Source organism: Aulonocara sp. 'chitande type north' Nkhata Bay, linkage group LG9, assembly GCF_057382095.1.
Source record: "Aulonocara sp. 'chitande type north' Nkhata Bay isolate Kocher_YH1m ecotype deep benthic linkage group LG9, A_spYH_male_GT1.1, whole genome shotgun sequence".
Taxonomy (NCBI): domain Eukaryota; kingdom Metazoa; phylum Chordata; class Actinopteri; order Cichliformes; family Cichlidae; genus Aulonocara; species Aulonocara sp. 'chitande type north' Nkhata Bay.
In genome coordinates this window covers 31,508,775-31,530,872 of record NC_141352.1, presented here as the reverse complement: position 1 = coordinate 31,530,872, position 22,098 = coordinate 31,508,775, and the positions used below count along the sequence as shown (strand labels likewise).

Below are 22,098 nucleotides of genomic sequence, written 5' to 3'. Positions count from 1 at the left end.
TAATACTATAACTTAACTTGAAAGGCTTCTACAAGCCTTGTAACACGTTTGAAGGGGACTAGCCACATTGCACTAATCCTTGTTGCCCTTCAGTGTTATCTAATGCCTTTCACAGCTTGTTTTTACTGACTTGAACGATCAAGCTCCTGCTTTTATGTGTGGGTTCTGCTAATGAGTCCAACTGCTGCTTGAGATTTTCTGGCAGAGCCCTGCTAACAGTTCTGAAATCTTGGCTAAACTAAAGGTGGTCAGGCCTTTTGTTGTTTGCACTGCTCACTTGTGGAGCTCACAGTCTAAGGATCCAAGACACTCAAACACCCTGTAGCAAAGCTCTTGTTAAAAACAACTTTCATCTGAAAGTTCTTTTCTTATTCTGTTTTAAAAAGTGCAAATTTATCGTCACAATCATGCTGCTGACCCCAACTTAAACAAAAGACAGAGGTCTTTGTTCTTCTGTGTGGACAGACATGTGGACAGATTTCTTGTTCATGTTCTCATTTTTAACCTCCTGCATTTTAACTAGGTGTGCCAATCTCAGCTTTTCATATTTCTCTCTCCCACAGCTTTCACTATTTTTTCTTTCCTGGCTCCAGATGTTATCAGTATTTCAGTGCCAGGGCCCCAGAGAGATGACAGTCAATTGAGGAAATGCTTTCTTCGTTTCAGACCCTCATCAAAATGGGAACATTTCAACTCCACCATCAAACACTGGAGGGGAACTCCAGTGTTTGATTACATTTTAAATCGATATTACACCATTTATGTCACAACCTTACTGTTAAAGTCCCACAAATTTGATAAGGGCATTTTTGTGTTCTGTGACAGGGAAAATTGTTCCACTCACAAGAACAGGGGAATAGTTAATACCTCAAACAGTAGGGGGCAGTATAAGACAAATTCCAAAGGGGATAAAAATACACAATAATGTAGTAACAATACAAGCCACAGGAATATATATATTTGAATAATGTGTTATAGTCCAAGAGCACACATTTGATAGATAACATGTATTATCAGAGATGTTTTTCAAAATCAGTTAATATAAATTCGTTTTTTTTTTTCAGTTTCTGTGTTTGATATTGTTATATTGGAATACATTTTCAAATTAGTGATGTGCTGTGAAAGCTGTATTATTTGTTTTAAGTCCGACACACCTTTTCAGGCACGACAAACACAAAAGTATTACTTTGATGTGGCAAGAAAGAAACATTACTGTCATTATTGCACAGAAGAAACCAGTGAGTGTCAGATAGGCTGCTTTGTCTAAGGTGGTTAGAAAAAGCAGTCAGTTGGATTCAGTCAAGAGCAAACCAGTGAGCCCTTATTGTATCTCATTAGAGCTCTTTGTAAAATACAATAGAGGACAATGAGTTGGCATGATGGCAATCTGTAGTGCAGATTGTTTGTACCAATTCTGTTCGATCAGTAAAGACTTTTTACAATGCACAAAAAAGAAAATCTGAATCACTAAACAATATCAGATACAGAACAACAGCTGAAATTAAAAATGTCCTTAAAAAAGATAACGAAGACTGGTATGTGCCATATAACAACTATAACTATGGCTAAAGCTTGGTGGAAAACATTCCAGATATGAAGAACAATACTTGGTTTACAGTTAATAATTAATGTAGAAAGTTTGCATGAATAATACAGAGAGAGAAAACACTGTGGGACTAATTATGTGTGTGGGTATGTTTGGATGATGCATCTGTAAACATACACAAGGGTTTGCATACTTCTCTGTGTCTCTGTTTACAGTTGTATACACACTGTATGTTCATGCTGCACATGTGCATGACGCAGCTAACTGGTTAGCTGTTCTGTCGTGTTTGTACGTGACAATTAAGCTGTCCCCACTCCAGACTGTAATTATGGATCACAGCCAGTGTCACGAGGACAACTTTTACTTCATCACTCAGTAAATGTTCTCACCATCACACACACAAAAAATAGTAGGGTTAGGCTAAAATGACCTTTTACTGTTGTTAGTTAGTTAGTTAATCTCTCTCTCACACACACACACACACACACACACACACACACACACACACACACACACACACACACACACACACACACACACACACACAGCCCTACTGTGTATACAAATGTATTGGAACACTTGGATAGCCTGAAGGACACACACACACACACACACACACACACACACACACGCACACACACACACACACACACACACACACACACACACACACAGCCCTACTGTGTATACAACTGTATTGGAACACTTGGATAGCCTGAAGGACTGCATCTGTCTGTGCAAGCACCCAATTTGCTGAACTTTGAATGAACTAGCACACTGACCGTTCACTATTACCTGATTCACTTGGCTAACAAATAGTTGCCTAGACTATGCAGTACGACCTTATGCTCTACTGCAGGTTTGTGTCCAGCATTCATCCTCTATTTATTTCTGTCTTCCTCTGCTAAATATCCCATTATGCAGCCATTTGATGCTGGGCAGTTGCCCGCTGGAGCTGAAGACAACCAGAGGAGTGTACTACAAAGGGAGATTAATGGCTTATTGAGGTATGTCGGGTTTTCAGTGTCACGAAGGTGGCTCTCTTCTTACCTGGCTCGATCACCATGGTAACTAATGCTGATCTGTATTAAGCTATATTCAGTCTCTCTCTCTCTCTCTCTCGATCTATAGATAGATAGATAGATAGATAGATAGATAGATAGATAGATAGATAGATTTATATGTATGTAAAGGTAACTTGTGAAGTCATGTATTGTTAATGGCATCAAATGAAGCTGTGCTGTGTATGTTGCATTTCCACCTGACAGACTCAGTTCATACTGTGCATACCTAATTAGCTGATCTGATACCACTGAGTAGATCTTAATGTTTAAAAATGTCAACAAGTAAATTTCAGAGCTCAATGTGCAGCTGCTACATTGTAATCAAAATGCACCACTGCTCTGAGTGGTCAAACAAACATACTCCCCTTTACCGCCTTTTCTAATGTACTTTAGTCCCTGGATTTTGAGCTGCTTTGTAGCTCTTTGCATTTGTGTTATGTGCTTTCTGGTTGCGTTTACTGCCACGTTAGTGCTCTAAGGAGTGTGTTTGATTACTTGTTGGATTGAGTTTGGGAATTTCTGTCTTCATGTGTGCATCATTTGGTTATTTCCTGTTTTACTATGAAGGCTTGTTTTCTTTGATGTAATGTGTCACATGGCTTCCCGTTCATCCCCTCCCATGCCTGTGCGCAACTGCTTCCACCTGTGTCTCATTCCTGTGTCTCATTCCCTGATCAGTGCAGCGTGTATAAATAGTCTTGTCTTTATCTTTTGGCTCTTGCCAGACTGTGTGTTAATACACTCTGTTGTGATGATGATATTTTCTTAGTAATTCTCATAGATTTCTTGCTTGTTTTTTGAAATTGAACAGCTCACCTTTTGTTTTACATCACCTGTCTTTGTGTCCTGAGGTTGTGTCCTCGTCAACACAATACAACTGCCAACTTTTAATATCCTTTATATGTCTTTATCATCCACTCTCTGATATTGTCTGAATAAAGCTCATGGGGAGGCACTTGGTCAGTTTTGTGTGGAAGAGTCAACCAGTCCTTCCTTCCAACCCTTTGTGTGAGTGAGCATAGGGCACACAGCCCGATGTGGTTTGTAGTATGTGGTTTTGTCAAACCAGCTAATGGGAAGGGAAAAAAAAGGATGTTTACTTCACTTGTCTGATTAGAGGGAACTAAAACACAACAGGGAGCAATAAAACCCAAAGAATGAGCTAAAAGATGCAGTGCAACTGCTTATATAAGAGCTGCAGGAGGATGATGATGTTTAGTTGGGACATCTCTAGAAAGAACCTCACTTGCTAAGACAATTGATAATAAAGTGTTTAAAAAATGCTTTGAACTATCTGTGTCACAGATCTCACGAAACTAGTTTCCCCAAAAACTTCAAATAACTGATATGCATAAGCTGGAGATTTTTTTTTCCCAAGGTCAATATTCTTTGTCTTTCTGCGAGTCATGGGACGATTCATAAACATTTATTCATTGTATTCAGACCAAGCTGCATATGAAGTATAATGCTCACAAAGGCAGAAGGACTTGATTGCAGGAGGAGATTGATTTTTAGTGATTCAGTGACCCTCATGGCTCTATCAGATGTTATGAGTGGAAGAAAATAGATTTTGTACTGTGCTTCAACATCTCACACCAGCCCAGCTAACATCGCACACTGTAAGACATTTGTTTTGGTCTTTAAATGAACGCATAGCAGTTTTTTCATGTTTCAAAATGAAAACACTCCCCGTTTTCATTTATTATTGTCATGAAATTAATATAAACAAGGTCTGGGTTTGATGGGAACTCCTCCAGTGATGCACTGTAAATCGAACTGACAAGAAATAGATGAGACGGTGCTGCGCTGACCTCTAAAATGTCATAGATACACAGAATGTACTTTATCAGACCACTTCAGCATGTACACACATAAATCAATATGTGGGACAATAGAAATGCCTTCTTCCAATAAAATAAATAATGGACTCGGGGGGTGGAGACAGAAAACATACTGTACAGTGAGGTCTGTAAGCACCGTCAGTTCGTCCTTTCATTTTCTTCTTTCTCTACCCACTCTTTTTTTTTTTAACTTTATTTTGTTTTCTCATTATCTTCTTCTGTCTGCTGGCCCTCTGATATATAGGACTCTACAGCACAGTCACCCCCCCCCCCCCATCTCTTTGTGTGTCCTAAGTTTCTTGTCACCGGGAAGTTGTGGTGCTGTGTGGGCGTCCACGGTTTGAGGCAACTGCAGCTCTCTTTCATCCTGATGGAGGGCCTCCATTAATGGCACTGCTGCTTTCCTCTCTCTCCTCTGTCTTTGTTGCAGCGTATCACATCATCTCACATTAGAAAAGACCAGAGAGCTGAAAACTCATTTGCCTTTTTGTCGTTACTTAACTGAATACCTTCCCTCTGGTTTTCATCTCAAAGATCCTGCACTCTTTACCTACACTTCCTCTGTCCGTCTGCTTGCTCTCTGCCCAGCTGTTATCTGTCCATTCTGCTTGTTATCAAGCTTGCCTTCTGGTTGCCTGTTTCCCCTCTGTGTCTCTCCCTGAACCACCTGCTGACCCTGTCATTCTGGGTTTCATGCCAGCTGCGTTTCCGATTGCTGCAAGGGAGAAATTGCTGTTCTATAAAAAGAAAAAATGATTGAGAGCGGTGGTGGTCATCCTGTGGCCCCCCTGAGTCAAAATACAACACATTTTAATTCATTCATTAGGTTTATTATATTACCTTAAACTGGCTTTTTATTGATTCGTTATAAAAAGATTCACCTTTTACTTCACAGTTTACGTCCTGCACGACGGTACAGTTTTACTATTGTTAAATGTTTATTTTCAGTAACACATGTAACAAACTATTTTCCCCCTTATGCATATCTTCACAACAAACAGCCCGTGTATAGATGTTTGCTAGCTATACCAGGCTTAGCTACATAGCTCACTGTAGACTTTTAGAATCTGTCCTTTCTGTTTATTTACAGAGAAGAGAAAATCACAGGCCACACAGAAGAGGGTTAATGTGGGGGAGATCCAGAGGTCAGAGGGCAGTCCAAACATCCAATCCTCACGACCCACGCACACTCTCACGGTTTGAGGGGAAACTCTCTAGCTCACCTCACTCCAGGGACACAACGAAGGGGACAACAACCTGAACAGAAGGAAGGCAAACAATCACCGAGGGAAGCCACGAGGAAACACACGACAAGTCAACCAGAGATTGAGCCGGGGTCTCGCTAACGGCGTAGGTTAATGTTCCAGCCATGAACAGCTGTCTCTCTGTGCCTTAGAACGGCTGTGATTGTTCCTCCACTGCAGGTGGAGGAACAATCACAGCCGAGTAGGGCAGAGACTCAAGAAGAGTCCAGCCCACGATCAACACTGCACATACACACAAAAACAAAGGGAGAGAGAGAGAGAAAGAGAGAAACAAGGAGAATCCAGGAGAACCAGAGCCATGAGACAGAGAAGCTTTAACCCTCTCAAATTAAACTTTTTGTTGCTAATGCACAACCAAGTCCTGCAGTGGTACTTCTGAGTAAAACAAAACTCATAAAATATGTATGTGGGGTAATCAGGTTGTTAGTTTTTAACTGTTGCAAATCGGCAACGCCTGCCTCGAGAGGGTTAAAGACTGGATGGTGCTACTGCCGTTTACCAGATGGTTAATGCCTATATAGTGTGATTAGGGCTTCTTTGTGACGGTTCTTGTAGTCTTTGTTCAGTCTCCTTTGTAGTTGATCATTGTGTAAACCTGTTTTCCTGGATTCCTGCTTTTATGAGGAGTTTTGCTATCACCACCAGTCACTGTTGCCTGAACCGGTCAGTTGCTCTCGGGACCTGCAAAGGAAAGGACTTCCCCTTCTCCACCTGCCTGTTCACTTCTCACTGCTGCTCACCCATTCATCTTGGACTTCTACTTGACAGCCATTTACCCTCCAGAGCATCTGCTCAAGAAACAAACAAATACTGCAAGATCCTATTGAACTCACCTTGGCCTCTCTGGCAGCGCTCCTGGTTATATTTGAAAGGCTATCTTCTCTAGCTGCTTATCTGCTCTCCTTTATTTCATTCCTGCTCTCAGTAAACAGTCGACACTCTGGTTTCTGAGTCCAGTTTGAGCTGATCCTGTTTACATATTTTGTTTTTCTATGCTTTTTGCATTAGTGACGAGTTAAGAGTGTTTGTGTATAGTGACCTAGTAATCTGTACCATCAATAAGCGTGGTCTCCAACAATATGTGTTTTCAACATGATTGAGGGCTGTAAATGACAAAAAGCTAAAGATATGAAATGTCACTGTGCAGTACAAGATGCTCAGATGGACAGACAAGTACGCTATAAGGCCCAAAGTGTGAAGCAAACAGAAAAATATTTTCTTTGAACATCCAGTTTGCATGTAGATCTAATCATCAATTGCAAAGTGGTTTCAAAAAAGTCCCATTGTGTCTGTTTCTGCATTCATATCAGGTGTGTGCAATCAGGAAAAGATTGTTCTGAATTACACTTAAATACTGACAAGACTGCACAGACATACACACACACACACACACGTGTGCAGCATTACAATCCACAAGAAGCCCATCTTTGATTGCTGCCTTTTTTTTGTCTTGTTATTATAATTCATTTAAGCGGGAACCCGACAAGATTCGAGGCTTCATTAGGCAAAGCCTTCCTGTTTTCCATCAGAATGTAATTGAATGTACACAGATATCCGCCTGTAACATAACCTCTGAGGGTCTCCGTTACCACTTCCTTTAATAAAATCTGACAATTCATTATGTTTGACGAATGGCTCGTTGGAATATTTTCCGCGCGGCAATTAAATAAATGTGAGCAGTGAGGTGTGACATCATGAATTGTATAGATTTAACCAAACATTGGAGACATATTGAAGCAAATACATTTTCTACACTGTGTAAAATGGCTTTCATTTAGAGCAGAACAGTTTTGTAAGACTTGCATTATAATGCATGTTGATGACAAATATTAGCTCAACAGAGATTAATACTTAGATAATATGAGGTAAACTGTTTCATGCAGCATGTGCAATGTGCATGATCACAGGGGTGTCTCGTTTACCTGGAGGAAAAGTTGTTCTAATTTTTAAGATGACTGGAAATTGTTTCCTTTAGGACCGGGACCGCGTGAACAGTGTGAACTTTTCATCTCCCAAATGGGAGATCACAGCAACAACAGGTATGAAACAAAAAAATTCAAAGAAAGAAGTAGTTTAGGTATTCACTTGAGATTACGCTTTAGCTTTGCAAATATTTGACCAAAATTTGGAACATGTGAATCAAAGACCTGACTTTCCTGAGTCAGCAGAAGGCAAAAAATATCATTAATTAAGAAAAGCCCGTGCAGCGATGGATGATACAAGGATTCTGTGCTTTGTAGAGCACTTTGTACTTTTCTTTTTTAGCTTTTTTCTTTAGGCCTGTTATTCTACTAAACTATTTAATCCTTGTTACATGTGCAAATTATTCCACCTGTCTCTCCGTACACACACACAAACACACAATAAACACCAGCATCTTTGCAAACACAGGTAAATTAAACTCCAATTTAAAATAATAATACTGAAAAACTTACAGAAAAGACAGAATTTTGAACTTTTTTTCTTAGTGTGTTTTCTCTCATTTTAAGAAGATGATGCATTTGTAGCTGTGCCTCAGACACAGTTTTGTCAAAGAGGTTGGGTATATCTGTGCATCAGGTGTTGGCTACAAATAGAGGTGTTGACATGAAACTATGACGAGGCAAATTAAATGCAATAGTAAAACCCCAAGAAAAACCTTGGAAGAAATTTCATTTCTTAAGGCTCCATGTTGGAAATGCCCGACTTTATATTTAATGTTTATAGCCTGGTACCAAAAATGGCTTTGGTCTCTTTAGTTTTTCCTTCCTTTGAAACAACTTTACAACATTTTTATGTTTGTCTTTATTGTCATCGAGTCGTTTCAAAAACCCTGGCTCCAGAAGTTGCTCCCTGGCAGAAACTGACACGTCCCGTCCTCGGCTTCCAAACATTTGCTAGTTTTATGTGTGTTTTTTTTTGTTTTTTATATAACTTCAGCTTTTTGGGATAGTTCTTCTGACAAATAATATAAAAAAAAAAACACATCTTCAATTGTGAATTACAGCTGGACTTCCTGTTCTCAGGACCGTGGCGGGAACACTCTCTTAAGTCCTATGTTTCACTTACTTACCTCCTAAGCTGGGCACAATGCTTCGCATTTGAATTTGATGAAGGCTTAGAGTTATGCATTATTAGTGGCTGTTTTGAAGCAATGTTGCATGCTGTTTTGTCTTGTTAAACTCTCCATTGTACTGAAAGACACTGCAGGGAGCTCACTGTCCACTGTCTCCGGTACATACATTTACAAGGCCAGGTTTATGAAGTCTAAAATTAGCATCCAAAGTTAACATTAAGCCCGAGTCGTAGTGACGACTCCAAGTCTGCCTTCTTTTCTAAATATGGTTTTGAGTCTGCCCCTGCCATGTTGTTGGGAATCTAACTGCTCTCACATTAACACCTACTGTGCAGCCAATTTGTAACACACATCTTTGGCCTGTAACAGCCATAGTGCCTGGGAAAAACTCATATATCGGCCTCCAGCCATCCAGCACATCAAACTTTGAATCTCTGCCACACTGCATAGCTGTGATGCTAAAGCTTGTGCACCTCTCTGATTTTTTTTAAAGAACTTGGTAGCCACACATCCATTTTACTTAATAATTGATAGTTAAAAGGTTCATGGAGCATTTTAAAAGTAGCCTCATGCAATACTTCTCCAGGTTTTCAGGAGGCTTTTCAAAGTTTTTCTTTGGACATTTCTTTGGCTGCTTTTTTCACTAATCCAGTCCAGTCCTTGTACCTGGCCATTTTCAGAGGACTGCTTTTGTTCGTTAAGCTTTTAACATTCAAGCATAAAAATGGCATTCAACTCCAGGGATAAACCCATTTTTTTGTATACAGATAACAGACAGCGTTTTGCAGCAACTTCACAAAAACACATAACCTTAACTGGACAAGTGGAGGACAAAAGAAGAACTATCGGGCAAAAATCAGCAATTGAGTGTCATGTCCTTAAGAAGCCGGAAAACGAAATCAGCAAAAACCCATTGCAGGACCTGAAAGCCATCATCAGTTTGTATGTAGGAGGTAAGAAGAGAGGTACAACAGGGAGCAGGGGCAGCTATCTGGCTCTGTCACGGTTTGGTGCTGTTTCAGCCAGTGGTGTTGATCTTAAGAAAATTGATGGGATTATGAAAACAGGAAGTACTATCAGATTTGATCTATGATGCAGCACCTTCTGGAAAGTTTCTGATTGATAACAACTACATTTTTTTGCATGACACTGTTGCATAGAAAAGCACACAAAAGAAGTGTATCAGGCAGGGATTGGTCTCCCCAGAGCCCGGCTCTCAACACTGTTATTCCATTTTCTGTCCTCTCTGTCGATAGAGAACAGAACAAAAGGTAGTCAACATCTGAAGAAGAGCTTTGAAGGTCCTTCATAAAGCCTGGAGAGTTATTTTGAAGTCTATCTAAAGAATTTATAAGAGAGGCTGCCTTAAACACTTGAGGCTGTAATGAAGAATAAAGGTGGTCATACCTAATATTGACCTTCAAGCTCCTCAGAATGTGCAATGTATATTATACTTACATACTCCATTTTCATGTATGTTTGTAGAAATATTAATAAATCTCTGCCCCTATTTCCATTTTTATAGCATTATCTTTCTTAATTTATATATACTAACTTATTGGAAGTTACAAGTTTACTTTTTAATGCACAGGTACGATGCACAATCTGTACTATTTCTAAATATTCTTAATTATTTAAACATCTTCCAGTACCCTGCTCTGTCTGCACATTACAACCTGGGTTTGCCATTTTTATTTGTACTTTAATTAATAAAAACTGTACAGTACTCTGTTTTTGTAACTATGTAAATATTTTTTCTGTAAAGATTGTGTCTGTTTCTGTTCTGTGTCCTGTTCTGTTTGTATATGTGCTTTTTTCTTTGCTACTGTTACAACCAAATTTCCCCTTGTGGGAGAATTAAAGGATTATTCTATTCTATTCATTATATGTGTGTGTCCATTTATAAGACTCATGGAAAAACAAAACTATAAAGAACTTTTGCTCCTTTATTTCCCCGAGGGGTCGCCACAGCAGATGCATCTGCACGTTTGATCAGTTGCTGATTTTACTAATACCGCTCTTCTATTAATCCACACTTGGAACTGGCAGTATACTCGCTTGTACACCCCTAGAGGGTGGGTTTATAAGCCCTGCAACACTCAAACCAGAGATCTGGTTTGTAGGTGAGTGTGTTAACCAGCACACCGTGGAGCCATTACCACCATGGACAAATAATGATCATAAATATAGCTAACAGAATACAGCCCTTTACTTTGTGTAAACAGTTGCTTTGCAGGCTTTTGTGATCTTATACTACAAGTGTTTTTATAGAAATGTATTTATTTTTTTTCATATCCTCCAGCAAACTGGAGAATACAAAACAGATAAAGCGCTAAACCTCTGCATGCTCATTTCACTCGTGTGCCCCCCATGGAGGCCTGCCCTGGGCCACGTCCATGTAAACAAGACTGTAAACTGTGTGTGCTTGTATATGTATCTTTGTGGGAACCACTCTGAATATGAGGCACTGTGACTGGGCACATTTTGCTCTTTTATAACAACCAAAGGCTGTTTGAAGGGCTTAGACTTGGTTTTAAGTTTAAGGCTGGAATCAGGTTCACATAAGGGTGAGTTTAGACATTCAACTGTAATAAAGTTTCAGGGCTAGTTAATGCATAATGTCACTGCCAGTCCTCACACAGATAGCAGTGCAAATGTGTGTTATGAAAAAGAACAGGTGCTTCCTCTTTTTGCAGTTTTTCTCCACTGACCTTAAGAAACTGACTCTCTCTCACACACACACACACACACACACACACACACACACACACACACACACACACACACACACACCCACGCACACCCTATGTCCAGATTCTTTTCCCCTTTATTTTTAGCTGCTTGGCTCCTGGCTCCCTCCATTGTTTAGTATTATCTCACTTATTCAAACTCTTTTTAAAGGCTTCGAAAAAGCCTAAAAAAAAGCTGAAATGATCGCAGTCGACGTTCCCTATCCCTGGGTCACATGCTATTTTAACAACAATAAACAATGTCGTGTTCCCCTCCTGTGACCAATGCAAAAGTCTGAATAGAGATACTGATTGTGTTGTGTTTTCCCGCTGTGCTAATTGAAGAATCAGTGCAATTGGGGACAATGGCTGGCGTCTCAGGGTGTTCAGGACAAGCAGGAATGATTTCTTTTAAAGTGCAATCAGAAGAAAACACTTTAGAAACTCTGACATACCTCAGGTAAAGGTTTTGAGTAAATGCTGATTGTGAGATCAGGCTTTGCATAAATGATGTGAATGCCCCAAGCAGCCCTCTGAAAAGACTGTAAACAGATTTTTAATATGCCAACTCAATCTGCAGACTGAAATTAACGAGTTCAAGTTTAGTGGAAAAAGCTACAGACTCTACGGAGACTACAGACGCAGATTTCTCAGGCATCACTCTTGACACAGTCAGCAGGAGTTTCCACAGGATGGGTGTCTCGGTGCTGGCACGTGCAGCACAGCCCTATTTGGGAAGCCTGTTAATAACTTTGCAGTCAGTCCAGAACTTCCCAAAAAGCTCCTTCAGCCAACACAGAGATGTTTGCTCTCTTTATAGACGAAGACAGGAAGACAAGTCTGAGTTGCAGGAGTCTAATATTAAAGGAAACAGGAACACATCTTTGTAAGACTCCAGGTGGTGCTGGCATGTTAATGAGTTTACAATCTGGAGAATGATAAACTCTACTGCTAACAAAGTTCACAGACTGACACATATCCTCTATATGAAGGAAGAGGAAACTTTTAAGTGGTAGCAAATAATTTATGACCTCTATAGGACAAGGAGGAATTAAGAGAACCAGGAATCTCCTAATCGAAGGAAATTAAAAAAAATTAGATAGTTAGTTTTACATTTTTGGTGAAGTAAAAGTGTACAAATAAATCTTCCAGACCTACAGAGGAGATTATGACAATATTTTTGTCACTGGCTACCTTCTGTTCTGCTGTGTCAGCAGTGAGTAAGTGAGGGCTTGTTGACAATTTTATGTGCTTTGTGTTTAAAACATCTGTGATCAGCAACAACTGTCCATGGTTTACATCTTTGTTTTATCGCTTCCTGTTTCATTTTGAAATCAGTGTTTCTGTCACGTCACTTCCAGCCTTTTCCCCACCCTCTCTTGTTTGGACTACAGAAAGTGCTGCAGCTTTCCATCACATTTTCATGATCCTTGTATTTTCCAGTTTTCTATTTTTTATATACACGTTTCCAAGTGTTCTCTTCATGCATGACTTTCTCGCACTTTCATGGACTTTGACTTTTGCCTGGCCCTCACTTGTTTGTCTGCCACGTTGCCAGCCTGCCGACCCGTGCATGACCTCGGCCTTTTCTTACAGCTTTGTGTTTGAGACTTTATTCTGCTTTCCTGCATCTTATGTTTCGGTTTCCTCCTGCAAGTGTGAAAAGTTGCTTCTGGAGATATAAAAATAAATAAATACCGAAAAATGTAACCGTAGAGAGTTTTAAAGCTTTTGAAGCACCAAATAATACGTGTAATCCTGAGGGAACCCCTGAGTTAAGTGCCTCATATTCATATTATTCACTGTTTTTTTTCCATGTTGGTACTCCAGATGATGATGATGATCTTACTGCTCTAAAAATGAATCCACAGCAACCTAAATGATATTCAATCTCCATTTAATGACTGAGCGACCTCATTAAACCAAAGAAACTCACAGCAGTGAAATTAGTACTCGCTGCACTTCTAAGAGCTCCAGAGACTCCGATCAAGTTTCCATTAATCTAACTTTTTCTAATCTTGCTCACAGACGGCAAAAGTCAAATAATTATTTCTTCATACATTCTTTCTATTCAAGCTCACCTTAAAAAGCTTATCTACACAATTAGAGACCCTGAAGTGTTGATTTCATTTAACAATGTAGTTTGATGACTGAATAATATTCTGTTAACTGCATTTGACTAATTTGCAACTGATGATTGGACTAGCTGAAAAGTGAATCGCTGATGTTGATCTAATCCATTCTTGTAAAACATGCACTTCTATATGTACTTCTATGTACTATAAATACCTCGGAGTATACATTGACAATAAACTGGACTAAAAACACACACAAACACACAAATGCTCAGGATTTTCTACGAGTCTGTTGTGGCCAGTGCAATCCTCTATGCCGTTGCATGCTGGGGGAGCAGGCTGAGGGTCGCAGATGCTGACAGACTCAATAAACTGATCCGTGAGGCCAGTAATGTTGTGGGGATGGAGCTGGACTCTCTTAAGGTGGTGTCTGAGAGGTGGATGTTGTCCAAGATAAAGACAATGTTGGATAATACCTCCCACCCTCTGTGTGTGTCTGTGTGTGTCTGCCATGTGATTAGAAAACTAATAGCTCTGCCCTCACAAGACAGGGTGAATCGGCAAAGACAGGCGAGGACTTGGTCTTTAAAGGCATATTTGAATATGTCCATTTCGATTAAAAATTTAAGAGGCAATACTGAAGAAAGTGCTCTTACAGCACATACATCAGCACTCCATATGCTTCAAACCCTTCTTCTGAGTGAGGTGGCAGAAGTGCAGGAAACGGATGGAGGTGGTGCTGCCAATCAACATGTCAGAATAATTATAACCTTGTCTGAAGCTCTCATAAAGGCTCTGACCCTCTGCCCCCGCAATAATGGATAACTTTAGAAAGTCCCTCCTTATTAGGCTTTTTGATGAGTCTTTTTGGATGAACTGAGGTCGTTTTTTGTCTGTATCTGTTGTGACAAAACGATTAATTATTATATAGATATAAGTATATCAAGTCCTTTGTGTGATGATAATTATATTTAATCACAGCTAAATCTTTAAGTTAGTGTTGAATCTTCATCAGGCCCAGTCTTCTGTCTCTGAAACTCTTGAGCCAATTCTTCTGTTAGTCTTTGACTTGTTTTATTCCATATCTGTGAAAGTGGTTGAAAGTCAGTGTGTTGCTACTGCTTCTGAACTTTTCTCACCAAACTCTTTCTCTGCCTGCTGCCTTGGAAAAAGATGTGCTCCTTGGACTTGGTCAGTGGTTAATTTATCTTTTCTGCTAACCTTGAAAAGCTTTTGCAGATAAATCATAGTAGAGCAGTGATAAATAAATATATATGTGTGTCCCTCTGAAAATCTAAAGTGGCCCCTGCAGACCTCAGCTTAAAAGTGCAAGCTGCAGATAGATTTGAAGACAGAGGTGGAGGCAAGTCGACTGAAGATAGATTTCTGATTCAAGGACGAAACTTTCCTCATGTGGTAAATGTGGAGGGTAGAGTACAAGTATATCTTTTTAGAACAAAAAACACTTGATGTGTAGCTACATATCTAAGAAATTCAGGATCTCAGCCAATTATAAACAACGGTTTTCTACAGTGTGAAAACACACAAGACATTCCTCAGCATGGGGAAAGGTCAGCTGTCTCTGCCTTTTCATAGCAGTTTAAATAAACCTGACAGCAACTGTGGCAGCGGGAGTTACCCAGCCTTTATTCTGCAAGAAGTGATGGATGATGAACAATTTGTAATAGGAACGACACAACCAAGGCAAAGAATAGCTTTATAAGATCCAGGGAGAAAGGTTCAAATCTCTCTCTGCCAAGTCAAAAGCAAGCAAGCAACCAAATATTCCTGAAATGGGCAAAAATGTTTCACAAATTTCTGAATTAATCCATGCATTATCATGCATTACACATTAAGTACATAGCATTTAGTTCCTGTTGTGGCTAAACCAACTCTCTAATATATTACTAATTTAATTGCATGGCTGCTGATCAATGCACAGTAATGTAGGATGTTGTTTTAACAGGAAGAAGGGTATGTGGGGATATCGTACAGGCAATCTTACAAATTCTCACCAGATTACTGTTGATGTATTTTCATATATTTGGGGAAATGCATTTTCTTTTTGTCTGAGTCTGATGAAAGGATCAGTATTACATTTCAAGCCTGACATTTCTAATAGCTTTTACTGTCTTCCCTGAGCTCAAACACAGTCTGTCTGTCTTCCCTCTTTGTGTAGACCACAAAGGTGCATTGTCTGCTGCTTTGATGGTGTTTGCAGCGCTGATGTACAGAGTTAGGAGCTGCTGTTCCAGTGAGCCCACCAGCCTCTTCACTAGCTGCTTTCTGAATTCTTTATGAGGTTCTTTCCAAAGTAAAAATATAAATATAAAAAACAGAGAATATGCTACAGGTTTTAAACCTTCTACATCAGCAGGTAGGCAGCAAGCGTATATGCTTTTGGCAACTGAACTCTGACCTAGGGTCCTGACCACAGCTGACATGTAGAAAAACTATACAACCTCGTCAAATCCCTACATTTTCCCACAGACTTTGATTGGAAATCAAAAGAAAAAATGATTTTGACTTTCGCTGAATCTGCTGTCTGCATGATACTCAACATTTTCTATGACTGAAGTGAAGCTTTTCTAGACAGATCAGTGGAATATGAAGGAAATTGGAGAGTGTGCCAGAGATGTGGAAATGATGTGCTGCGTTCTGCAATTTTTAGCAAATGTGCTGACAGATTTCTGATTGGATTATATGAGTGCTGAGCAACTGTGAATAGATGGCAGCGATCAGAAGCTGAAGAGAACAGAGGAGGAAGATGAGTTTGCTTTATGCATCATTGTCAGGGTCATAATCTCTGTGGGCAATAACAGTAGTTTATATGTACGCAGTGCTGAGGATGGATTTCTATAAGCTGGGGATGAACACATACTGATGCTACACTATAACAATAACAGTTAAACCAATGCAGTTGTAACTTTTTGACTCAGTTTGCAACAGTACGTGAATTTTCTTACAAATTCAAAGGTACAACCCAGGAGATATTTTGTGCAGAGGTCAACTCTGACAACAGCAAACAATCATGACAGTTGTGACCTTTAACCTGGGGGAATAAACTGCTTCACCAAAGATGCTTGGTCAAATTATCTACACTGCTTCCATGGAGACCTGTTGTAATCATGTCATCGCATTTTTAACAACAACAATGTTCCTCACTGTGAACCAACTATTCCATATACGTCAGTATATCTCAGTGCAGAACTTTGCAAGTATTAAATCACTCTTTATTTCTTTATATTTTGCTAGTAAAATGTAAGATAGGTTTAGCAATTTATTGAAAGTCAATATTTGGTCTGACCACCTTTATTTTTCAACACATCCTGAACTCTCTTAGGCAAGCTTTCTTGTTTAAGTCGTCTTGAGGAATAGTTCTCCAGGCCTCTCCCTTGGACTTTGGCTCTTTTGTTATGTTTTCTCCTGAGATGATCCCACACTATGTCAATAATGTCGCAGTCCGAGCTCTGGGGAGACCAATCCATGACTGATTCCATTGTGTGTCTTTCTTTGACTTTCAGACACTGATCATTTGCTGTGAGGTTTTTTTGTTTGTTTGTTTTGTTTTTTTTTAGATCTGCCACTTCTTCTGTCCTCCTCTTGTCCCATTTACCTCAAAAATTTTAAGGGCACAATGCGCACATCATGCAACAATATGGCTGGTTTTCAACTAGCTCTTCTGGAATCACCTTGTTGGTATAAAAATACTATTATATGCCCATCAATCTGTGTTATTTTTGGCATTTTCAAAAACTGGCTCTGTGAAGCAACCTATTTAAAAATTATTGGGGGAGGGGGTACTAAAGGCTTCTTCACAGTACTGTATATATATATATATATATATATATATATATATATATATATATATATATATATATAAAAAACACCCAGCACGCCCCTGCGGGCGGTTTATCCTTCAAGCTCGGGTCCTCTACCAGAGGCCTGGGAGCTTGAGGGTCCTGCGCAGTATCTTAGCTGTTCCCAGGACTGCGCTCTTCTGGACAGAGATCTCCGATGTTGTTCCCGGGATCTGCAGGAGCCACTCGCCTAGCTTGGGAGTCACCGCACCTAGTGCTCCGATTACCACGGGGACCACCGTTACCTTCACCCTCCACATCCTCTCGAGCTCTTCTCTGAGCCCTTGGTATTTCTCCAGCTTCTCGTGTTCCTTCTTCCTGATATTGCTGTCATTCGGAACCGCTACATCGATCACTACGGCCGTCTTCTTCTGTTTATCTACCACCACTATGTCCGGTATATATATATATATATATATATATATATATATATACACACACACACTTCGTGTCTTCTTCTACATGTCTTCTTCGGCCCATTGCTGAGAAATGCCAGACACAAGATTATCAGAGATCTTGCATAACCTGGAAGCTCTCTTGCAAGTGAGACCTAAGCCACTTCACACCTGCCCTTTGTTGTCATGAAATATAGAAGGTTTTTTAATTCACTGTAAAACTTTTGGAAAATAAAATATTAAGAGTTTTTCTGTACTTATGAATTGAAAAGGAACCACAGAATATGAGTAAGCAATATTTGATTACTGTGTACACATATGGATCAACACTTTATCATTTTTACACAGGCTAAAATATGAATAATGCTACTTTAATCTCTTGAAAATACATTTAGCTTTAAATTAATTGACTGGAGATGCCTTAAATGTACAAGGAATTTCAAGGTGATGTGGTTGCATCACCCAATCCACTCAAACTGTCAAGAAACAGGGGAAGGATAATGGATCAGTATCGATCGCTATGTTATTGGACTGTCTTTGCCCCAAACTCTGTATGTGTCAGCTCTGAAAACACTTAAATTACTGATTATTTGTCACGGTGGACGAAGAAATCGACTTTTCCCAGGAAGCTAATCAATGATCCCGGCTGCAATTAAATCCAAAGGCACCTGAAAAATAACAGGGAAACATGGTGAACAGTGGAAGTTTGTTATAAAAATCTAAGTTCAAAGCACACAGAAGTTCATTCAGGAAATAGAGCTGGTTATAAGGATAGTTTTATTGTTTCTATTTGACACTTTGTTCTGAGCTGAGACACTGGGTTTGAAACCACTCAATAGATTTTTCTTTTCTTCTTAAAATCACAATCTTGAAAATTGGAAATGACAAGTAAGCCCTATTGTGTGACTGCAGTCCAGACCGCGGGAAAACTGTCATCACTCACAGACAATAGAAGAGGAAGCTATTGACTTGCTGAGTCAATGGTAAACAACCGGAGCTGGAAAGATTTGATAAAAATCAAATACTGACAGGGCTTCCCTGCTCGAGACACACTTACTTCATGACTATATATATGATTTGCTTACCCTAAACGTAATTAAACCTAAACTAACCTTCACTGTAATTCATGTTTTATTAATACATTTTATTTAATGCTTTGAGGATCTGTGCTTTCCATAAAACGTATCACAAATTTCCATAAAACAACTGTATAAAGAGATGTGTAATATGAGTACAAGCTATGATAAATCAGTGTAAAGATATTGTAGCACTAACCTAAATCAAACGTTACCTCTTTCTTTACGACAACTTTTCAGGTAATCATTAAAAATATACTTTTAATCATAGAAAAATGAAGTTACATGCCATTCTGCCACTGAACTCAAGACCTGTGGCTCCTTGAATTCTAGAGTGTATCTATAAGAATGTTAAAATTGTTATTCTTATAATATTCAGACTACAACATGTGCAAGCTGCACAACACATGCATGTATACAAACTGCTGATGTAGTCAACATGCAGCCCCCACTGTGTAATAAAAAAGCATCATGATATCTTCATTCTGTTTAGTTTAGTGCATTTGTATTTGCTGCTGCTATAAAAATGGATTTGATTGCTGATGCAGAAGTTGCATTAATAATGCATGGATGTTGTTGGACAGTAATATAATATAATTTTATCCATCCATATTTTTGCGCAATTACAAGTCAGCATTGACATTCAGGTATTTGAAGTTTGGCTTTGGGAGGATAACAATTTAAATGTATATACATTTTGTTACAAAAGAAAACTGCTGATTCTACTTTGATAGGGAACAGAGCTCTGCTGTTTGGAGGCATGCTGTGGGAACAATAATGCCCTCAGTTAAACTCAAGATAATGTTAACAACAAATACTTCAGTTAAAAGAAGATTAGGTGCGACAGAAAGAAAGAAGGGTCTGTGGTTGAGGCGGGTTGTAAAGTGGCATGCACTGCACTGCACATCAGGAAGGATCTTAATCTTTATCTTAAATAGCACACCCCTAATATGACATTTTGTCCAAATTTGAAAGCATATCAGATGAATCATGGGCTATTACCAGCTGATCTACTGGGACTGCTGGCTAAGTTTCCAGCATGGCCAGCCTGAGCTAACACTGTGCTGGATTTAATGTTAATGTTAGGCATTAGATTTAACAGGCAAAACACAGAGAGACTTTTAATGAGGTATTATGGTCTAAAAATTATGATAATGCGCCTGTCTCTAGCAGTTTTTAAAGGAGCATTTATTTTAAATGTCAGAATACGTCTAGCAGTTACGTAAGTGGAATATAAAATTGCCCCGGGCACCCACTTAAAGGTATTTAATTGGTAGTTCAGTCAAACTGAACTTTCTTAGCCTTGTTTTGTCACTATTTTACAGAATCCAATAAGCTGTAATTGTGTCTTGCGTCCTTATAATGCAAATAATTTGCAGCCCTGTCACCATTTGCCATTTTGTTGTTATGACAGCTCTGCCATCTGTGTCTAGGTTCAGTCGATTCCAACATACTTTTCCTTTTTTGCGTCGCAGTAATTTCAGTCAAAGTAAATGTTGCTCAGCATGTATTACCTTTAACTGCAACACAATCTTCTCAGTCTCACTCGCCTCTTTGAATAATTGAAATTATTCCTCCAGGTGTCCAGGAGGAATAATAGCCACATCAGCTGGCTACTTTCAATGTGCGAGAGTAGCAGCTTTAGTCTGATCAACTCTGAAAACTGAGCTATTTACTTTATTTCTAATGAAGGACCCAGATACACTACAATCACATTCTTTCACTTCTGGTCATGGTTTAGATCTAAGTGTGACAGCTTTATGTTCACACCCTGTCTGAATCACAACAGACCTGTTCAATGTCGAGCACTGCAGGAACCCCTTGGCTGCAAGGGAAGTAAATGCCACAGACTATCTAAACTCTTTCTTGTAATGCAAAACCAAAAGTCGAGTCTTGTTTCATCATTACTGTACACCAGCTTTCTTATCACATTCATTTTTAACCTAGGAAATAAAAACAGCCTTTCTAATTAAACCTTTGAAACGTACTTTTGTGTTATCGTACCAAAACAAGATAATAAAAACATACACAGTGCTGTAATTTCACAGTTGGATGACAAACTAATCTCTACATGCCTCTTTGCAGTAAGAACAGCGTCTTACATGCATCTTCCTCCACCCACCGAATGTCTGCGCATCTCTCTCCCACCTTTATTCGTATAATTATCCACCCACTCTTCTTCTTTTCCTCTCTCCATCATTCCTTTTTGTGACAGTCTTTCACGCTGCCCCCTCCACCTCTACCGCTCATTCTCTCTTGCACTTCCACGTCACTTCTTCTCTGTTTTCTTCTGTCTGCTCCTTCCCAACATCATCTCTCCTAATCCTCTCCCCTGATGCGTCTTGTTTGTCTGAATGGGTCCCTTTAATCCAATTACTTCTCTCCATAATGCTTGTGTCGTCTGAGGCCAACACTAAGATCTATTAGTAGAAAATAACCTAAATGAAGTTGGGCAGCAGTGAAAGCCAATAGAGATAACCTGAAATGAACTGTTACACTGATCGCTTGTGTGGAAGAGAGGATAGTATGTATACTGCAGTTCATCTGAAAACAAAGGGTGCTGTATCTACACGAAGTACAGGAGGCTGAATCGAAACAGCTCTCATCGCGGCGCGCCGCCACGGTGATGCCTCTGGGCAGCTCCTGCACATTAATCACGCAACCTTCGCTTACTGTTCCTGAGAGCAGTCAGTGTGAGGTTAGCTGCTGAATAATTTCAAAGGGTGCAGAATAATTTCATCCAAGTTTAGACTGCAAAGCATCTGTCATAATTATGTCAGGCTTCAGTGGGTTTAACACTCCCACAGGTGAGCGCTCTCTCGGGGCTGAAATGTGTGATGTGTTTCACTCGCTCAAAGGCAGCCCTATAAATATCACAGCAAAATAAAGAACGTCTCTTTCTATAATTCATCAGTTTCGAGACATTTGTTTTCACTCATTTGTTTTTAGACCCGCTCAAATAAAAGCAATGAAAATCTTTCTCAGATGTTTAAGCGTGTTTTTGAGGACGTATCCTTGTATTTATGAATTCCTGTTGAGTCATATAACTGCGTAAGCACAAGCAGAGAGCTGTGGTTTTACAGCACAAACAGAATGGAAGTAGCTCATAAGACTGTACCAGATGGGTTAGCATTCATGGGATAGTAGTGTTTATCTTCCAGATTCCTTTAAATTTTAAACACCATGCAGCTT

The 22,098-nt window shown here is 39.5% G+C and overlaps 1 protein-coding gene across 1 annotated transcript in view; it reads right to left on the bottom strand.

Moving 5' to 3' along the window:
* lg9h11orf65 (linkage group 9 C11orf65 homolog) overlaps nt 1–22,098 on the bottom strand; it is a 35,242-nt gene that overhangs the window by 7,431 nt on the left and 5,713 nt on the right. The window lies entirely within an intron of this gene.